Below are 13,742 nucleotides of genomic sequence, written 5' to 3'. Positions count from 1 at the left end.
TACACATACACACACACACACACACACATATATGTATATAAATATAAATAGAGAAATATGCTAATTAACCTGGACACTGTAATGGGTCAACTGGACAGGAGGTTGCACGTGCAGCGGTGGGGGCAGGGCGGCACGGCAGGGGCCTCCGCGCACCTGTGCTGGGGGAGGGCCTGATCAGCAGCGGCTGCAGCTGCTTCAAGGGCCAGAGAGGGAGGCAGGGCCGGATCGAAGGGTGGGTGGCGCCTCGCGATTTCAAATCACGCGCTGGGCTCCTAGAACTAGTATAACAAAGAAGTGCAATGATGTGCATTGATAATTATCATCATTGTCTTTCACTGAGCACTCATTATGCACCAGGAACTTATTCTTTAACTCATTTAACAAACATGTATAACACATCTATGCTATGACTCTCTCCTGAGAATTAAAGAGTCAAGAGAGAACAAGGTATAAATGTTCCCTGTACTCTCGGGGTTTACAGATCAGTTCTCTAAAGGTGACTTTAGCTGGAACCTAATGAGTGCAAAGAACAATAAAATGAAGGTAAAAAAGTGTGGTCTTGTGAAAGTGTGGCTAGAATGGAAGGGTTAGTGGTACAAGATGAGGTTCGAAAGCTAATAAAGGGACAGACCACGTAGAATCTCATAAAATCCAATTTGGGTGTTAAGTGCAATAGAAAGCCATTGAGAAGATGTAAACACATGAGTGGCAAAATTCAATGTTAGAAAAGATGTGCTAACTGCTCATTGTTCCGGATAATGGACTGGAGAAATCTAAATAGAAGACTCATACTAATCTAGGTAAGGATGATAGTGACTTGGCCATGATTGGTAAGAGTAGATATGGAAAGAAGTTGACACAATCAGAAATATTTTGCAAGTAGAATGAACTGGATTTTCAGATAGACTGGATGTGAATAGTAAGGGAGAAAGGAATTAGTGTCCTGGGTTTTGAGTCTACAAAACTAGTGTATTTAGGTACCATTAAAAGAAATGGAGCTTGGCTGGTGTGGCTCAGTGGTTGAACATTACCCTATGAACCAGGAGGTCACAGTTCCATTTCAGTCAGGGCATATGCCCAGATTGTGGGCTCAATCCCCATTAGGGAGCAATGCAGGAGGCAGCCCATCAATGATTCTTTCTTATCATTGATGTTTCTGTATCTCTCTGCCTCTCTCTTCCTGTCTAAAATCAATAAAAATACTTTAAAAAAAAGAAATGGAATAGACTGGTACAGAAACAGATGGGGGCACAGGAAAACTTAATAATTTTCTTTTGAACATGTTAAACTTGAGATGTTTTTGAAGCATCCAGGTACAAGTGTTAAATAAGAAGGTAAATATGTAAGGCTGGACCTAGAGGACAATTCTGAGTTACATATGTCAATTGAGTGTCACCAATATATAAAATCTTTGGGATGAAAACAATCACCTGGAGAGCAAATATAAAGAAAGTGGAGCTAAAAAGTAAGCCCCACAAAGAGGCCAGGTTGTGGGAAAGCCAGGTAAGATAATGGGGCAACTCAGAAAGTAAGGAGAGAAAGTGAGAACATGTGACATCAGAGAAGCCAAAGGAGAATGCCCTTTAATATTTACAGACCAAGACAAGGCTTTCACGTTGCAGAGAATACAATATATCTTACTCCCCCATTGTGTCTCTGTTTCTGCGTGTGGGGCTGTCTCTATCTGTGGTGTGTGGATGTCAATAATCCTCATAACAATACTGAGATGTAGGCATCATTTCATTATCTCTATTTACAGATGGAATGGATTTTGTAAGCTAAAAACCAGCCAATTACTCAAAAAGTGATGGATCTGGAATTCAGGTCAAAGATTAGCATTGTCTCTGCTGCCTTACCCCCCTTTCCCTCAAGAGAGGTATTTATAAAGGCCAGGGAAAATGAGAGGGGCCACCCAAAGACAATTAGAACCTTCTAGGGATATAGAATCTTATGGGAGTTTCTTTGAAAACTAGAGGAAGAAGAACATTCCAGGAAAGGGATGATTCGGAACATAGAAGGTACAAATATTTATAATTATCTAGCACAACTGTATTTATATTATATTTAGGTTGCCCTGGCCGCCCCTGCTACATTATGGGCCACCAGATCATAAAGCAATGACTGCTTCATAGACTGCCTTGGATAGACATAATGGCTATATTTTATTGATATGAGCTATGAAGCTCAGATACCATGGAAAGCATATTCGGAAATAAATTATGACTTACAAATTTGACAGAACTGTGCTACAACTGAACTTGTGATAAGGTTAAACAATTCATTCCATGTGCTCTCAAAATGCAGAAAATTAATAGAACATAAATTCCAAACAGACCAGTAGGGTATACACTAGCTCTAATCGCATCACTCAGTTGTCCAATAAGTGTTTATGGAGGAACGGCTTTACACCAAGCACTCTTCTAGTTCCTGTGGGTTCAGTTATGGGCAAAGTAGATATAAACTTGTGCCTTCATAGAGCCTGTAATTTAAGGAGGTTTGTCAGACAGTAAGTAAGTAAGGAGGTAAAGGATTGTATGCTACACAGTAATAAAGGTTAAAGAGAAACAATAAGGCAGGGAAGGAAGATAGAAAGTGTCAGATATGTAAGAAAAATTTAATAATGTAGCCAAAGAAGCATAGACTATAAAAAAAAATTTGGATAAATTTCAGGTAAAGGTAAAATCAAATGTAAAGTCCCTGAGGCAGATTTATGCTTAGTGTGTTGAGGAAGATCAAGGAGGCTAATGTGATTGCAGTGAAGTGAAAATGGGGAGAGAGGAAGGAGTGAGGTTCAAGAGATGATATGATGATGTTGAGTCATTTGAGACTTGAAAAAACTTTGGCTTTAACATTCTATGAGAGAGATTTTCTGGAAGAGTTTTCAATAGTGGATGGACACACACTGACCAACATTTCAACAGGAATAAGGGCACAAAGGCAGAACCAAGAGAGCACTGAGGAAACTAGCGCAGTAATTCAGGTGGGAAGATGACAGACAGTCACCTGGATCAGGGAGATGGTAGGACAGGTGGCGAGAACTGGTAGAATTCTGAATATATTTTGAAGATAGAGTGAGTTTACTGTTGGACCTGACTTGGGATGTGAAGGAAATAGAATAATCAATGAAGACACTAAGGTTTTCAGCTTGAGCAAATAAAAGATGGTGTCGCGTTGACTAAGGTGGGAAAACTGGAGGAGTGGATTTGGGTGAGATAACAAATTCAGTTTTGATATATCAATTTTTAGATACTTATTAGAAATTCAAGAAGAGATATGTCAAAAGCAGCTGGATATAAGAGTCATCCGTATACAGATGTTCTTTTTGATATACCAAAACTGGATGACAAAGTGGATATAGAAAGGAAACTAGTTCTAGGACTGAGCCCCATGGTACTGCAATATTTAAATTCAGAGAGATAGGAAGAAACCTACAAAGGACATGAAAAAATATTTTGACTCAGAAACTTTCTCTTTTGAAGTGTGTGTGGTGGCCTGAGGGGGGTGAAATGTGAATTTTTCATGTTATATTAAGCAAAAATAAAAAGCAGATATGGTTTTATTTTCACAGGAAATATTATGAGTGTGTGTATATGCATGCACAAAGTTCAGAAACGTACACAGTGACTTTAATGGGATGTTCTCTGGGTGGTGGAAATAGGCACGATTTTTTACTTCTTTTTTTGTCTTTATCTGTGTTTCCTAAGTTTCTAAATTTACTAACAAAACATAGGTATTATTTGTGATTATTTGAAGTGTGAGATTGAGGAATCTGCCTTCTAAATTTTTGCCCTGTCATTCTTGAAGCCTTATCTCCACTAAGTTTGCTCTTCCTTGGGAATGTGCTAGTCAGATTAAATATGTTTCCTCCAGAAAATCCTTTTCCCCAATGGTTTTCTTCATGCTGCTTCTGATCCCTGACACATTCTTAATTCAAAGGCCTTTATGGTAGAGCTTTTAAGAACTTGGGCTTGGAGAAAAGTAGACCCGGGTTTGAATCCCAGCACTGCCATTTGCTGGCTGTGTGCCCTTGGTCACTTAGCCTCTCTGAGCCTAATTGGAATGAGAATAGCACCTAACTTGAAGAGTTTTCATGAGGATTGAAAGAGGTAATACTAGTATTTTTTTTAAATATATTTTATTGATTTTTTAGAGAGGAAGGGAGAGAGATAGAGAGTTAGAAACATCGATGAGAGAGAAACATCGATCAGCTGCCTCCTGCACATTTCCCACTGGGGATGTGCCCGCAACCCAGGTACATGCCCTTGACCAGAATCGAACCCGGGACCCCTCAGTCCACAGGCCGACGCTCTATCCACTGAGCCAAACCGGTTTCGGCAATACTAGTATTTTTAAATAGTCCATTTACAACATCTCCCCAAATCCCTCACCTTGCAGTGTTTGCTCTGTTCTCTGAACTCACATGGCAGTTTTATCCATACTTTCTTATCATGTTTATTACTAAGCTAAAATTGTAGTTATTTATACATGTTTTGTCTTCCAACAGACTTCAAAGACATTAAAGGTTAAATCTGTGCCATGTACAGCACCTAGTATAATCCTTGAACAAAACAGATGTTCAATAAATTCTGCAGGCAAAAAACAAAAAAACACAATAAGCTGCTTCCACTTGGCTTTCTGGTCAACTACCTAACTGAGGTTCGAAGATAGCACCTCCTGCCCCACCATGGGAAACTAAAAAATAAACAGTGAAACTCCTGCTGTCCAATGGGTCCAGGCAACAAAAGGCCTCAACAAGAAAAGCAAGAACTGATGAAGTAGCAGGGAGAAACCTTTAGTGTTCTCCATGGGTTTTCAACCTACAACGGAGAACAGCAACATAAAACTAGAGAGAGCCTGTAGATGATTCAGTTTAACTGAAAATCATAGACATTAAATGCGTTGTAGCAGGCCTGGGACCAGAAACAGCAAGTCACTCAAAACGCAGGCTTAATCACTTTCTATAACTTCATATTTTCTCTTCTATAATTTTCTAAGCATGTAATATTGTATACACAGATATTTTATTTGAATGAAATATTAGCATGAAATCTATATCATAATATATTTTATTTCTTTCTATATAATGTATTGTAAAGATTTTTTTCATATTAATTCATTTTGATGAGGAGGACAATGATAAGAATAATTAAAATATACAGAGCCCTGGCTGGGGTGGCTCAGTTGCTTAGAGCATTGTCCTGGTCAGGGCACGTACCTAGGTTGCAGGTTCGATCCCCAGTGGGGGCATATATAGAAGACTATAGAAGACAACTGATAAATGTTTCTCTCTCATATATTTCTTTCTCTTTCTTTCTCTCTCTCTCTCTCTCTCTCTCTCTCTCCCTCTCCTCTTTCTCTTCCCCTCTCCCTCTCGTATCAAGAAGAATATACCCTTGGGTGAGAATTTTTAAAAAACGCACTGAGAGCTTACCATGTTCCAGGTACTATGCTTAGTCATAGTTATGAAATGTAATTTGTCATTAAAAACTATAGGATAAATAATTTTATGCATATGTTACAGATGGAGGATCAGGATCTGGGGCTCTGAGAAACAGAATAGCTTGGCTAAGATTCCAAAGCAAGTGGGTAGCAGAGCTAAGATTTACACTTAGAAAATTTATTTCTTTTTGACAGTTGCATAGTATTCAATTATATGACTGAACCTAAATTTAATTAACTATCCCCATGTTAGATATTTAGATTGTTTATGAATTTTCCTACTTTATAAAATAAATACTTTACTTACATTTGAGAGTATTTCAATGGGGGTAATGCGTGATATTGCTGGCATAAATGTTTTCTCATTTTATAATCTATCAATCTAGATTTTCAAAAGTGGCATTAACTTCACTCTCAGTCCTCTTTCCTTGCTTAACCCCATCAATTCTGGGTACCACACAATATTATTTCAATTAGGACCTGCTCTTTCTTGTTCTTGTACAAGTTCATCAGTGAGGACATTTCTCCTTCACCATGAGCTACATTTGTTCATTTAATAAGGGTCTGGTATAAAAATAGAGGAGATCCCTCGCTGGTTTTGCTGAGTGGATAGAGTGTTGGCCTGTGGACTGAAGGGTCCCAGGTTTGATTCTTGTCAAGGGCACATGCCTGGGTTGTGGGCTCAATCCCTAGTAGGTTGTATGCAGGAGGCAGCTGATCTATGATTCTCTCTCATCATTGATGTTTCTGTCTCTCTCTCCCTCTCCCTTCCTCTCTGAAATTAATAAAATATGTTTTAAAAGAAATAGAGGAGAAATAATGATGCTACATTATTTTCAGTGTACAGCACCATTTTCCATTATTAATCCTACTTCAACCTAAAACAAAATTATTGCTAAGAAAGTCTGATAATCCCCATTTTATATATCAGGAAATAGAGTCTCCAAGAGAATAAATTATTTGCTTTAGATTATAACTCTGAGGTGGTAGGGGTAATAGATTGGTAGAAAAAAAATCAATCAGGTTCTTGCTACAGATAGTGGGCAAGAATTAACTAATACAATGACAAAAGCCTTCAAAACGTTATAGATCTATACATTAAGAACTTTAATCCAGCCAAAAGTGGAAAGTGATGAGAGTATATAATAGTGCAACTTATATGATATATTGGTTTAGGATCTTATTTTCAGAAGCCCTGGACTGCTTTATTCAGTATTATATTTTTGGGTTCATAACATAACAAAATTAACCACTACCCCATTATAGAAAACAATAGACATATTTAATATGCATAAAAGTATTTTGTCTTAGGTAATAATACAGTCTCATATTGTATCCTAAATGAATCTAAAAAAGAAATATTGGTTGATAGAGTTTTCCATAAGTGACAACTTGCATTGTAACAAGATTCACAAATCACATTGTCTTTTATTTTCAACAATCTTCTCAGATGCTGACCATCTTTCTGGCACAGATGTCTCTTATATAACTTAATCCCCACACAAGCAAATCACACAGCTCAGGACATCAACACTAAAAATGATTCCTTTTGCCTGAGCAATACCCTCATCATAGGCAGTCGGAGGTGTCAATATTGCATATATCACAGATGCCTTTGATATATTTTCCTGAAAACAAGTGCATACCATAGATAAGAGACCCTCCAAGGTATAATGATATCAAGAGTGCTATAGCCTGAGGAAACCTCCATTGTTGTAGCTATCTCAAGCACACATCTGTGACCTTGTAAACAAGAAAGTCCAGCACCCTCTCTGCTTCGCCCGGGGGGGAGGGGGGGGGGAGGCAAAGCCATACTTTAATTGAAAACCCTTGGAACCAAAAAAGGGGCCTTAAATAATACTATATGAGAGTTAAATCTGTAATTTCATGTATTAATTAAAAGGTGCTGGCAGTAGAATAAAGCTCACTAAATCATTTAAAAATACTGGTTTAGTAGTCCGTGAAGACCTGAAACAGCTTTCTACAGCAAAGCAATAAAAATGATGTAATCCACTGTTAACTAGTCTCAATTTAATTATCGAGCAGGGATTATAGCCTTTTTCCCATTTTGCAGCCTTCAGCTGCTTTCTTGTTATTTATGGCATGGCTCTAAAGACTTTAAAGCATTATTGTGCATATTATATTACCTATCATCAGGTGCCTGACAATGTGGTTTTGCATTTCTAACTCAACCTCTAGTTACTAACTTCAAAATACTTAGTGAATGCTTCCTTTGTGCTAAATAATGTGCTTGTATAAGCATTATTTTAATATAAATCTCAAAAAGACCCTGTGAGGTTGGTATGATTACTATCCACATTAAATATCTCTAGAAATTGAGGTTTAGAGGTAAAGGATCTTGCCAGAAGTCTCAGATCTATACTAAAATGGCAGACTCAGGATAGAAACCCAACTCTTGGCTCCAAAGCCCACACTCAACATAATCAAATAATAATGCCTCCCATGGGATCAAATGGGTTATTTAGTTAAACCTTATACATTGATTACAAAATATGCTGGAGACTCTGCTTTCCATCAAATTCTTAAGTCATGCCAGTCAGCTCTTTCCAGAAGCCTTACGAATAAACCAAATAAATCGAGGTAACTGTTTCCTAGAATCATTATGTCAGGATTACTCAGCCTGAGCTCTGTTGACACTTTAGACCAGCGGTTCTCACCCTGTGGGTCGCGACCCCTGTGGGGGTGGAACGACCCTTTCACAGGGGTCGCTTAAGACCATCGGAAAACACATATATAATTACATATTGTTTTTGTGATTAATCACTATGCTTTCATTATGTTCAATTTGTAACAATGAAAATGCATCCTGCATATCAGATATTTACATTACAATTCATAACAGTAGCAAAATTACAGTTATGAAGTAGCAACTAAAATAATTTTATGGTTGGGGGTCACCACAACATGAGGAACTGTATTAAAGGAAGGTTGAGAACCACTGCTTTAGACAATACTTTGTTGGGGGCGGGGGGAAGGGGTTGCTGTTCTATACACTATAGGATGTTTCACAGCATGCCTGGTCTCCAGATGCCAAGAGCACACACCTCCTCTAGTTGTGATGAATAAAAATGTCCCCAGACTGTCAAATGTCCCTCTGCAGGTCAAAGTCATTCCCAGCTGAAAACCGCTGATTTACATGAAACTCATTCTGGTAAGGTCTACATAATCATCAAAAAAGAACACTACTAAGAGCCAATCGTTTGGACATGTCAGCTCTGCAAAGCCTTTTCCTAACAATTCTAAGGAAAATAGTTTGGAAAAGGCTTGTCAGATTCCCTTGACTTTGTATCTTGCTTCTGGTTGCATTATCTTTGCTTGCAATTTTAATTGGAGAAATTCAGATTAAACTGTGAGCATTAAGGATGATATTGCCTTACATTAAATAAGCATAGTTCTGTTTATCCACAAATTACAATGAATGAATGTGAGAAGAGTGTCCCATGATATATTTCATCATTTCAAAGGCTATTTTTGATAAAAAGTGCAAAGTTCCTTATAAAGGATAGCTTTATATAGTAATAGTTCCTTATAAAGAATAGCTTTATATAGTAATTTATAAGTTGGTTTTTCAAAATCTCATTTTTATTTTTTAAAAAGTAACATAACAGTATATTATTTTCTTTTCTTTTGGATCTTTAAAAAATTCTAATACATTACTGTATATCAGGACAAGTTAATTTTTAAAAAATACTTTTCAATTATTCCTCTGTAAACGTATTGTAAATGTAAATAGTCTGGATTATTATTGAAATGCTCACTAGTGCCATTATGATTATGAGCCTTTAATTTTTCTCAGAACATTTATGCTCAAAGGTTTAAAGTTAGCGGCCTATTACCAGAGTTATTGTGAAAGCTAATCATTAGGGAATTATTCTTAGGTCTGTTGTCTTTACAAGACCAACAGAATCACTTCTACATAAAGCACATTTTTTTTGCAACTATGTCTTTCCATTAAATTTTGTGAATAGTTTGACTAAAATAAGAGAAGATATTTGAGAAAGCAATTATGTACCAACCCACAGAGCTGTTGACAAGCCGTAATTACTATTTCTATACTCTTCACTGTGGGTTGGGCACTTTACTTAAATTTGTGCAATTAATTCATCATAGTCACTCAATAAGGCTAATAGTGTTACAACCTGTTCCCCATTTTAAAAACGAGTAAACGGAGGCAGAGCAATGCTAAGTTAGCCTGCCCAAGGTCACATAGCTGGTAAGCCACCAAGCTGGGGTTCAAACTTGGGCAAACTTGTGCAAGGGTTTGCACTGCAAACATACCACAACTCACTGGAAACCACAATGAAACAATTTCATGATGTTGAACCGTACCATAGATTAAGGTTATCTAATGCAATGGCAAAAGGGTAAGTTTGAGTTCCAAAAAATAAGTTGTATATATTTTTATCCTTTCCATTCTCTTATGTGATAATGAAAAGAAGAAGAAGAAAAAAACTCTGTTGAACAACATAAAAGAACACACATTGCCTTGATAATTGTTATGAGGATTAAATAACATATCTAGTGCTTGGCATGGTGCCTGATGTGCTCATTAATTGTAGTTATTAGAGCAGGGATGAGCCTGCACCGAGACTTTTGCTTAGTTCCCATTCTGACAGAAGGTGCATATTACTCAAACAAGATTAGAACTGGTAAAACTCTAGATTGTTTTCTGTAAATTTAAAAGAAATGAAAGCACAACAGTGGCATAACATATTTTAGAACTATGTTTCAACCAATTGAGATAAAGTAATATGGAGGTGGGCAAAGGGAGAGGGGGTGGGGGACACCTATAATAGTGTCAACAATTAAAAAATTAGGAATTATTTTTTTAAAAGAAGATATTGTCTCATTTACATATAGTTGAAATTTTAAAATCAGAATTGAAGCTTTTCTCTTTGGTTGTACAAGCACATCATCAACTAAAAAATATTCTTTTAGACGCTGCTGTCTTATGTTCTAAGCTCCACTCATTATGGAAAATGATGACTAAATGTTGCCTCAGGATGAGGGTTAATTTTTCTCTAAATATTAAAAATAACACATGTTTCTAAATTGTAGAGTGTTCCTGCTTTGTAGTAATACACCTTCAGTATATCCAAACAAACTGACTAGCTTAAGCATATCATCATATATCAATTCATAAAACAGAAGTTAGTTTATATTCTATCTACTAAAGTAACATGAAAAATACAAGGAGGAATAGTTAGATGTGTCTCTTCACCCAATAAGGATGAAAATCCTGAGAGAAAATTGTGTACAAACAAGTACAATATGTTTTATGATTAACTTTATCTTATATTTTCTACCTGCAATTTCATCTACCCTTATTGGCCTTTAATTTAGTTTTTCTATCTAAAATGTTCTGACAATTCTGTAACAGACAATATGATAACACCCCCATAAAATCTTCAATGTGTTTTGAAGAAAAGATTAAAAATTAGAATTAACATCTTTTAGCCATGAAAGTGTATCTGAGACAAATTATTGAACTGAAGCATAACAATGTCAATAATCAGAGTAAAAACTAAAAATTGTATATAGTTACTTGGTATTTTCAAAGTCTGTATATTTTGTGCTGGACGTAGTACCTATGAATGAATTTTTCCGTTTTCAGCTTGATGTTTGTCATTATGCCAACAATGTGTACTGTGAAGTGATGGTAAAGGGCTGTGTCTACCTGTGGAAATAAAGAACTGGGGAAGTACTTGGATTACTCAAATACCACTACGCCCAGTCTTCAAATAATCTCAATATTCCCGTTTAATAAATCAACATTGAAGAGTTTGATTTGTCTTTGAACATAACCCACAGCCAAAATATTGCCACATGATAGCAGAGATATAGGAGGTGCAATAAAATATTTAGATTAAATATGTTGTCAAGCAGAGTGTAAATGACTAGGGAAAGCTTTTTTCTCTTAAAAGAAGCGATTATGTAGAAAGTGTTCTATCAACATTCTCCTAAGAAACCTTGGAGGATCTGTCCGGAGTGCTGAAAAGGTTTAGGCTGGTGAAGGCTGGAGACTGTGGCATGTGCATTAACCTGATGAGTTCAGGGAACAGAGTTTTCAGATCCCCAACCAAAGAGCCCTTTAAACAGAAATCACATCCATATAGGACAGAAATGGTCACAACTGATTCTTAAATGTGTAACTACAAAGATATAAAGGAGAAATTAAAGAAGAAAATTTCCTGTGCGTCATGAGGGAAATAAGGCATACAAAGCACACTTAACAAGAGGCAGCATGCCCAAACACTCCCGATACTCAAAAGAATGTCTAGAATGTTGTATAACTAAGAGGATTCCACAGAAAACTGCAGCTTCTTCCCACTGGGTGTAGGGGATGCACATAGTACAAGGCAACGCTTGCTTGGCTGCCTCACATGGCCAGTGGCCAGCATTAAGGATACAGATTAGCTCTAGCTCAGTCTCTAGGGACTCTGAACAATAGAGCAACATGTAGGGAATGAAGAAGAGGGTGGAAGGGAGACTCTGCCTTCCCACTGGCCTGTGCCAATTGCTTAGTGGGAAGTAAAGTGTTGGAGAATCTGTCTGCCTGGCTACTCAAGTTTATAGTTCAGCTGAGGCATAACCAACATTGTGCCGAAATAAGCACAAAGGCCTGTTAACTTCTCAATTTCCCATCACCACAGCACCTGCTCTGGAGGGAAATGGGGGCTGTAGGAATTCCAGCACCAGTTCTAAGGGCCCTCTAGGCTGACTGCATGACCCTTTGTGAGGTCCCAAGTACAGTGGTAGGCTCTGGGCAAGGGCTAGCTGCGGGCCTGCCCCAGGTTGGGGTCATTCCCCAAGTCACTGTAGCCTGGGTGCCCTGCTCGCCATGCCGCTCAAACTGCCACACTGGGGTAACTAGCAGGCTTTGTGTCCGAAGGGAAAGGTACATCCATGGGGGAGGGAAAAGCGGGAGGACTCAGACTGAGGTTTAGAAAGAGGCTCGCTAGCCTGTTGGAAAAAGCCGTGCTTTCAGCACCACCCGCTGTCCCCACTCTTCTGCAGCAGGCGCCAGGGTCGCAGCAGCTAACCGAGCTCTCGGGAAGCTACTCTCCTTCCTTCCCCTCTCTACCTGGGCTTCTCTCCATTCCGAGGGATCCCTTGGGTGGTTTGGGGCAGCTCAGCCTGCATTCTAAACATGCGCGCCTGGCTTAGGGAGCGGGAACTCGGATCTGAAGGCATGCAGGATCCCTTTCCCAACCTTTGCAGTACTTCCCTCCTTTACCCTATCGCTTTCACCTTTTCTCCCAACAGGTTTAACTAAGGCAGCTGCAAATGGAGCAGACTTCAATCTCCAGTTCTGACCACCCCTCCTCCTCCCTCCCCCCTCCTCCCTCCCCCAGTTTGAGTTACCCAGCAAACTGACAGCTGCTACATCCTTCCCGCCCCAGGGACTCTTGGGCATGGGGACACTAGCAAGCTTACCCCCCAGTTGGCCACGCCGCGGGCAGTGAGGTGCGGTCTAGCTAGCCCCCATAAAGTTGGGCCTTGCGGATCACAGGGGCAGAGCCGGCTTCTCCAGTTTCATGTTCCCCCCAAGTAGATCTTAAGCTCATCTCCTGAGCTCAGTGAGCGCCGAACAGCAGAGCTGAGGGCGTTGTGTGCAGCAATGTCCCTGCTACTGAGAAAGGGGGAAGGGGGAAGGGGAGAGCGCGGAGGAGGGGGGGTGGTAGTTTGTATTTATAGAGAACAGAGTTCTCAGCACAACTTTTTGGTGCCACCAAGTGGCACAGTGAGTTCCTTTAGGAACACAGACTTGGGGTTGAGTCTGGATAAGGTAAGCCAGCTCCACTGCCAGATGCTCACATGGGGGACTTGAGGTTTCCCATGTGCACCTTCATATCTCAGCACCTGGGATGCAGATCCCTAGGTTCTAAGCCTGCACCTGTGGAAGGGGTGCCTGTGCCCTTTTCAGACAAGTGCCAGAGGCGTCAGGGACACTGGGAAGATGCCAGTCCCCGCCGAGGTGTCTAGCCACCCTTCTCTCAGAAAGGATATCTGTTCCCTTCTCCCTCCTGAACCCTCTGCCCAGATTACAGTCTCCTTGGATCTATTTCTAAAACCTTCTTCCTCCACCCTTAGTGTCCAGCCTTTAAAGTAGGGTGCCATTGATTTTCCTTGTGTTCAAATAGATTCCAAATTCTTTCCCAAGCCCTCACATTTAAAGAACTTCACAGCTTGCTACCAAACCTCCTTCTTGAATTGCTACCTTGAAAAAAAAAAAAAAAAGCATGTGATTTTAGCTCTGTGGATCGGAACCCCTCCAAACA

The 13,742-nt window shown here is 39.2% G+C and overlaps 1 protein-coding gene across 1 annotated transcript in view; it reads right to left on the bottom strand.

Moving 5' to 3' along the window:
* LOC102261422 (metabotropic glutamate receptor 5) overlaps positions 1-13,098 on the bottom strand; it is a 164,813-nt gene extending 151,715 nt beyond the window's left edge. Inside the window, exon 1 of the mRNA XM_005879345.1 lies at positions 12,898-13,098. The gene's annotated coding sequence lies outside the window, so the exon portion shown is untranslated. The remainder of the gene's footprint in view (positions 1-12,897) is intronic.
* Positions 13,099-13,742: the final 644 nt, after the last annotated feature.

The sequence above is a fragment of the Myotis brandtii genome, unplaced genomic scaffold (assembly GCF_000412655.1).
Source record: "Myotis brandtii unplaced genomic scaffold, ASM41265v1 scaffold594, whole genome shotgun sequence".
NCBI lineage: Eukaryota > Metazoa > Chordata > Mammalia > Chiroptera > Vespertilionidae > Myotis > Myotis brandtii.
The sequence above is the reverse complement of the archived record's forward strand: the minus strand, read 5'-3'. Positions and strand labels throughout refer to the sequence as shown.